The 8,171-nt window shown below is 50.7% G+C and overlaps 1 pseudogene; it reads right to left on the minus strand.

Moving 5' to 3' along the window:
• Positions 1-209: 209 nt before the first annotated feature.
• LOC102983122 (tubulin alpha chain-like) lies at positions 210-683 on the minus strand (annotated as a pseudogene).
• Positions 684-8,171: the final 7,488 nt, after the last annotated feature.

The raw sequence follows: 8,171 nt of genomic DNA on the forward strand, positions 1-8,171 counted from the left end.
ACACAGTAGGTCTCATAAGTCCTCTTTGGTTGAGTGATCCCAGCTACGCTACTAACTGGCTGTGTGTCCTTGTGCAATGGACTTTTCTTTTTTTTTGACATTGAAAATAGAAATATCACTTTTATTGACAGGATAGGGCCACGATGGGCAGCTCCCCAGAACGCAAATAAGCAGTCCCAAGACAAGAGTGTAAAATTGCAGCAGACGGGTTAATATTCTTCACCCTCCTCTTCTCCCTCAGCGCTCTCGGCTCCAACCCCCTCATAACCCTTCTCAAGGGCAGCTGTGTCCTCACGGGCCTCAGAAAACTCTCCTTCCTCCGTGCCCTCACCCACGTACCAGTGAACAAAGGCACGCTTGGCATACATCAGGTCAAACTTGCGGTCCAGGCGAGCCCAGGCCTCAGCGATGGCTGTGGTGTTGCTTAGCATTCACGCAGCTCGCTGTACTTTGGCCAGGTCTCCACCAGGCACCACAGTGGGAGGCCAGCAGTTAATGCCAACCATGAAGCCAGCGGGGCACCAGTCCACAAACTGGATGGTACGCTTGGTCTTGATGGTGGTGATGGCAGCATTGACATCTTTGGGAAACATACCGCCACTGTACAACAGGCAGCAAGCCAGTGCAATGGACTTCTTGACCTTGAACTTCAGTTTTCTAATTCCTGAGGTAAGAACGATCATGCATATTTCAGCAAGTCATTGGGAAGTTGAACAAGATAATGCGTGCAAATGCTCTTTGGAAGCTATGCAGTCCTGTATAGTTATAGTAACCATGGTAACAACAATGCATTAGTGAAATGTAAAGTTGCTACACCACCAGGAACCCATTCTAAATCCCTGAGGAATTCTGTGTGCTTGGCAGTAATTCCTATGGATTGACAACCATTCATCCCACAGATGCTGTGAGCTGCCAACTCTAGGCCAGATTTCAAGCTTAGGCTGGGGATACCCATCAAGAACGGGGAGAAGTATGAGATTTTGCCCTACTTGTGAGCTAACTTGGGTGCGCGCAGAAAACATAAGAGCCTTGGGTCAGAGACAAAGAACTTTATTACTCACGGCATGGCAAATGGCATAAACGTCAGCATATTTGCCCCAGTTCCTCTGGCCCCCGAGTCCCACGGCGGTAAGGCTGCCTGATTTAAAAAATAAACAGAGGGCACCTGGTTAAATTTGAATTTTAGATAAATGATAAATACCTTTCTTTAGTATGTCTCAAATATTGCATGGGACATACCTATACTAAAAACGTAGTCATTGGGAATTCCCTGGTGGTCCAGTGGTTAGGACTACATGCTTTCACTGCCGAGGGCCTGAGTTTGATCCCTGGTCAGGGAACTAAGATCCCACAAGCCTCACTGCGTGGCCAAGAAAAGACATTTTTTTTTAATTAAAAAAAAATGTCGTCATTGTTTATTTGAAACTCAAACTTACAAAGGTGTCCTATATTTTAATAGGCAAATCTAGACAAGGATGACAGAGATGGGTCCAGCTGGATGCCTCACATGCAGTGGGTTGCAATACAAGAGATGAACACCAAGCTTTTAGAGTGGGCAGTAAGCATGCCTGCCCTTCGATTCAGAGAGAAAGACTCTCTCCATCTTCCAAGGCTGTTTGCTATACAAACATTCTTGAAAAGATAGTCTAAGGCTTCCCCGGTGGCGCAGTGGTTAAGAATCTGCCTGCCAATGCAGGGGACATGGGTTTGAACCCTGGTCCGGGAAGATCCCACATGCTGCGGAGCGACTAAGCCCGAGAGCCACAACTACTGAGCCTGCGCTCTGGAGCCCGCGAGCCACAACTACTGGAGCCCGTGTGCCACAACTACTGAAGCCCGTGTGCCTAGAGCCCGTGCTCCGCAACAAGAGAAGCCTCTGCAGTAAGCCCGTGCACAGCAATGAAGAGTAGCCCCTGCGCACCGCAACTAGAGAAAGCCCGTGCGCAGCGACAAAGACCCAACACAGCCAAAAAGAAATAAATTAATTAAAAAAAAAAAAGATAGCCTAGAACAGTTGTCAGTGTCTCTGCTTGCAAGATTTGAGAAACCCATGGAGATTCATCTCCTAAAATATCCCGGGTGAACAGGTGTGGGGAAGAGGGAATGGCTGTGGTTTCTGTTCCCTGGAGTCAGTATCCTGAGATAAATGCTTGTCAGGCGGGCTTGGTTCCACCCATTTCTCTCCCTAACCTCCCTCCCCCACTCCCTGTTACAGTATGCCTCCTTTGCAGGAGGAAAGGGGGTTATATGATAATTCAGGTGCAGTTCTAACAAAGTAAGAGATGGATGCAGGAATTCCCTGATGGTCCAGTGGTTAGGACTCAGCGCTTTCACTGCCGTGGCCCGGGTTCAATCCCTGGTCAGGGAACTAAGATCCCCGCAAGCCGCATGGCGCTGCTGGAAAAAAAAAAAAAGAGAGAGAGAGAGAGATGGAGGAGAATACACACCCTCCCCCTTTCCGTTCATCCAGCAACTGTCTGTCCAGTGCCTACGGTGCATGGTTCAGGTGCCAGTCTGGGCACTGGGGCTGCAGTAGGGCAGGAGACTCACCCGGTCCCTGCCCTCACGGAGCTCACAGTCTGATGTGTTTGTGAAGGGGACCGAGAGAAAAAAATGACTGCTCCTTTCTGTAAGGAAACAGCTCCACTGGTGAAGCCCCTGCTCAGTTCTCTGCCTGGGGGCCTCAGCTGTAGCCACATGGGTTTGTTCTCCGACCCGCCTCGTGTGTCTCCACTTCCCCGACTTTGCTTCCACTGCAGCCGCTGCCTGGCAATGCCTCCCCTTCACCCCTTGCCTCCTGCTGATATCCTGCTTTTTTTCGGAAAATTTCCCCTCAAATCCCTCCGCCTCTAAGAACCTTCCTCAGAATGATGCTTCCTTGCTTCACGCTCCCACTTATGTTTGAGCCTCCCTTTCAGCACCGTTGATACATAGCCTGCTCTGAATCACAAGTACGGGGAGGGGCCCAGAGCCTGGACTCTGAGGTCAGAACACCTGGGCTCCAGGCCAGGCTCAGCCATCTTAAAGCTGAGCAACCCTGGGAAAATCACTCTGCCTCTCTGATCTGTCGAGAGGGGTCATAGTGAGGACTGAATACGAAAAGTCAGGAAAAGGACCCAGCATCGAGCAAATGCTAACTCATTAAGTCACGGTGAGGATGATTGTGACAAATTGCTTTACATTTTATGTCTGTTGGTTCCTCACCACAGCCCTAGCTGGCAAGTTTTATAATCCCCATTTCACAGATGGGGAAACTGAGGCTCAGAGACATGAAGTGATTTGCTCAAGCAGTGCTAGCAAGTGCTAGAGCTGGGACTCAAACCCTGGCTGGCAGGACTCCAGCGTCTGTGTTCTTCCAGAGACAGAAAACCTATGGGGCCTGGGAGCGAAGGGCACTGAGAATACTGGCTGTGGTCTCTGGAAGGCAAGGAACCATGCACCCAAAAGATGACGATTTTCCAGTCTAAGCTTCTCCGTACAGAACTCTGGTTGTCTCCTCTAATATCTTTTCTTGCCGTTCTGAATCTCCAACGTGGGAGAAATGGGCCATCTGCAAGATGAATAGACTTTGTGGACAGTTGAACCTCTGGTTGTCTTGGCGATGCTGTTCCCAACCTCCCCCCTCCACCTCCGCCAAGATCTTCCCATAATAAGTCACTTTGAGCCTTCACAGAACGCAGGCAGCTCGTTTCCTTCCACTCTTGCTTTGCCTCGCCATCCCGCCCCCTCTGTGTCCTTGCTCCGGAGCCCCAGGACACTGGTGTCGGAGCTGAGCCCTGCTCCAAGGCCTCCTGCTTGCCTGGAGCTGGTGTGCTCACTGGAGAGTCAGGGCTCTGAGTTTCCTGATGCCCCTGGATGCTGAGAGCCACACTTGGAGCAGAAGTGGGCAAAGGAAAGTGCTTGGCTTGGGTCGGTGGATACAGCCTGCCCCGATGCCCCCAGGCATCCCCAGGGACCAGTACCCTCTCTCCTAAGTTCTGGCGACAAATATGGACTCTTCCACTCTCTCTGGCAGCAAATCCTATCCCATCTACCTTCTTCAAATTTAGGGAAACCCAGCTGCACCCCCTCTTACCCTCCATTGACAGGAAGTCCTGTATCACACTCTGGAATTGCTGGGGAAGTCTGGGGATGCTTTGGATGGCTTGTCACTGCTGCCAACGCACTGCTGTGTGGCGCTGCTAGGGTGCTGGTCTCATGTCTGTCCACTCGTGCTGCCCCATGTTCCCCGGGCTTCTGGTTTAGGCCACCGTGACGCTCCCAAAGTTGGGGTGCTGAGCCGGCAACTTCACCCCTACTGTGGTGAGCTCAGCCACTGGCCCAAAGGCCTCTGGGAAGCCAGAGGGCGGCCCAAGCTTCTGCATCTCTTGGTGCCCTGCCCCCCAGCCTCCTCCCCAGCCCCAGGAGCCCACCCGGAGGGGGGTACCTTCCTTCTCACCCTCTAGAAAGATTAAGGGCATGTTCTGTCCCTTTCTCTGTTACAGGGCTTCAGGAGACTTATCAGGACGGCCAGGCACCGAACTTATGTACTCTCCCTACAAGGGAAGGTGTTCAGGCCTTGCTGAGCGTGTGGCCTCCTCTCACCCCTTCCCGAGCCAAATAATCTCTCCTCCCATCACACACAGCTGCTCGTCTCAGCTCTGCGAAGGAGACTTCTCTCCCCAGCCTGGTGAAAACAAAGCTCAAGTTAAGGTCTCCCTATGGTCTTTATGCCAATGATGGCATCCAGAGCCCGTGGCCAGTCCCCACACCCACCCCGAGAGGTGGGGTTCACGAATCCACTTTAGAGCTAGACCAGCTCTTCCATAATGGACTTCATCATAATCAGAAAGGCTGTCACTTGCCAAGTGCCCAAGAAACACGTCTCACGTGTGACCCACATCTCAGATGGCACTGCCCATCCTGGAGATCTGTGAAAATGTGTCCAGCGCCCTCTGCCCCAACTCTCCACCCCGATTTCGTAGTGCTTGGAGGTCTAAACCTCCTGCAAGCTTACTGTTTTGAGTAGGCTAAACTTTAGCCATTAGACCCAGAATGTAGTGACCTAACACAATGGAAGTTTATGTTTCTCTCATGATAAGACCTAGGAGGTTTGCTCCAGGTTGGTGGGCCGGACATGGGGCCCAGGCTGATGATGGATCTGCCATTGTCAGCACAGGGCCCCCAAGGTCCTCCCCCACACAGGAAGGGGAGGAGCAGGGAGGGGCTAGGATGGGAGGCTTTGGGGGCCAGGCCTGGAAGTGGCACTCATCACAGCCTAGCACACACACACTTTGTATCAAGCACTCGTGGGACCGGCAGATGTTACTGGTGATTTGCAGGCAGAGAGGGGACGGTGTTACAAACAACTGGGGAAGAGTGGAGAAGCATCACCATTCTAAAACTCTCCTTCGGCGACTCCTGCTTGCCTGAAGTCTGGCTGGTCCCCCATCCTTGGTGCTGGCTTTCTCCATCTTGCTGGGTCTTCTGCCTGCCCCTTCCTCTCCCTTCCCCCACCCCATCTCTTATTCTCCCTTTCAGGAACTCCCACCCCAAACAAAGCCTTCCCTTGTGTCTTATCACACCCAGCCTCATGAGTCTCTCCAAGAAGTTTATCAGGTATTTTCCCCAAAGACAGATCCCAGCTCTTAAGATAAGAGCTTTGTTCACATTTCCAGTAACCCCTCAGGAACTTGACGTCTGACACCAAGAGAAGGAAAGAACTTGCTTAATTAAAGAGCTGATAAGTAATAGACTCCCCACTTGGCCAATACACTTGACTCTAGGACTGCAGCCTGTGGGCTAGGTGTGGCTAAAGAAGGACCCTGACATTTCTTAGGTGCTCTGCACAGTCCTAGGGCTTGACGTTTCTTATTTGACCTGGAAGTTCTTCCCATTTCACAGATAAAGAAAGTGAGCATCAGACAGGGAGAAGCCGCTTGCCTGAAGTCAGCAGTGGGCTGGGCCGCTCTCTCCTGTCCAGGTCCCCACCTGGGGGCAGAAGCCTAGAAACCTGGGTCTCAGCTCCAGCTCTTCTGTTTGCTCTGTGACCTTGGCTGCATCCCTCTCCAGAGTTGAACCAGTCGGGTTGGACTGAGCAGTTCCTCCCAGCACTGATGTTTAGGAGGCCAGGATTCCACCTCTATCGACTCTGCTGATGTTTCTTTAGCCCAGAGACTCCCCCGCCTTTTGCAGGCTCTGTGGCTCCCAGTTTCGACCCCAGGTTGCAGGCTTGTGATGGACTCTGTAGGAAAGGAAACGGTATTCCCTGCCACCCCTGACCTCACACTTCCTCCTACCACCGTTCTCTGTGCAGCCAGAAACCCCCGAGCTCTACTGGCCCCAAACTGCTTTCCAAATAACCCAGAGGGCTGAGTTCCTGAGGAAGGAAGAAATTAGACAAATAAAGCCAATCCAAAAACTTTCTTCTTATTCTGGTCTTGGGGAGTAGCATAAGTTCAGTGCTTCAGGATGTCCCCTCCCTGGCTTCCCAGGGCCTCTCCCACCTTTAGACAGCCAGAGCACTTGGCCAAAGGTAACCAACACGTCCCAGTTTGCCTGGGACTTACCCCGGTTCTCAAACTAAAAAGCTAGCATTCCAAGAACCCCCGCTCAGTCCTAGGCAAACCGGGAGGTCGGTCACCCCACGGTCACCTTTAATATTTTCTACCTTAAGAATTGCTTAGTGATTAAGACTTCGGTCTCTGCAGTCAGATGGACCAGCCTCACACGTGAGCATCGAATAGATGTGAGGTGGCTGATGGAGGCTGGTACTCAGTGTTCCTGGGGCACGAGGAGGGGTTGACGAAGTCGGCCCATGGGTGACAGGAGACACTTGAGGGATGGAGAGCCGTTTGGGTGGGGCCTTGATAGATAAGTAGGAGTTATTCAGCAGGAGAATGGAGAAGAACATTCTCAGCAGAGGAAACAGGCCGGGGAAGTGTGTGTCTGGTCAAATTCAGCTGAGCTGGAACTATGTTTCTGGAATTACCTCTGGGTTGGGGGTGGCCATAAGAAAAATCCGCACGAGGCTTGGAAAGTGGAAGTGAATGTTGGAAGTGGCCGTGGTGTTTATGGTCAGATGATGAGGACAGACACTGTTGCAGCTCATGCATGCTGGCATAGCTCTACAGGGACTCCTTCTCTCTCTCTTTTTTTTTTGGTGTGATGTAGCAGCCAGGCCCACACCTGTTTCAGCTCCCATTGGATTTTCTCCTTCAGTTTCTTCTTCTTCTTGTTTTTTGTTTTTGTTTTTTGGTTTGGTTTTTGGGGGGGTTCTTATTTATTTTCTTAGGAGGTAATTGAAAGCAGGTTATCTCAGAGTCACTTTAGTGATTTAGCTAAGAAACTACTACCAGGACATAGACTGAAAATTTTCTTCTTTTTTTTTTTTCTTTTCTTTTTTTAAAAAAAATTGAAGTATAGTTGATTTACAATGTTGTGTTAATTACTGCTATACAGCAAAGTGATTCAGTTATACACATATATATATATATACATCTTTTTTTAGTATATTATTTTCCATTATGGTTTATCATAGGATATTGGATATAGTTCTCTGTGCTATACAGTAGGACCTTGTTGTTTTCCTTCCATTTCTTCTTCATCGCTTGGATCAATTTCTTCAATGAGGGCTCCACTTCTGCGGTCAACCCCCTGATGGAAGCTACAGGTTCGGACACAAGGAGAGACGGCGTGGGTTCCAGTTCATTCCCGTAAGCACCAGCTTGCCCTTGCTCTCCCCAGCTCCTGACCATTTTCCCTCTCTATTGCCTGCCCTGCTGGCCTCTGATGCAGCACTAGATGCAGTGACCTCAGCTATGTGTAAACAATTTATGCACTGTTACACTCCCATAATCGCATCAAGTCAGCTCCCTGTAAGATATCCCAGTTCTCTCCCACGCCCTAGTGGTTCTTCTCCCAATGGACCCAGACTGATTCACTGAGTCCTGTGTGACTGGGGGCTGGAGAACCGACAACATGGGGGAAGAGGGGGTGGTGGGAAATGAGGAGAGAGAGGCGGGCTGGAGCCCCGGGAGCTGAAAGGCATGAATGTCTGGGCAAGAAGCTTGCAATTTTTCCTGCAGTTAATGGGGAGCCATAGGGGGTTTTTGAGCAGGGAAGTGACGTGGCCGGATTCCAGATGTTCTTCCCCTCCCTAACATTCTTGATTCCTATGATTATCTGTTTAT

The sequence above is a fragment of the Physeter macrocephalus genome, chromosome 9, assembly GCF_002837175.3.
Source record: "Physeter macrocephalus isolate SW-GA chromosome 9, ASM283717v5, whole genome shotgun sequence".
Classification (NCBI taxonomy): Eukaryota; Metazoa; Chordata; class Mammalia; order Artiodactyla; family Physeteridae; genus Physeter; species Physeter macrocephalus.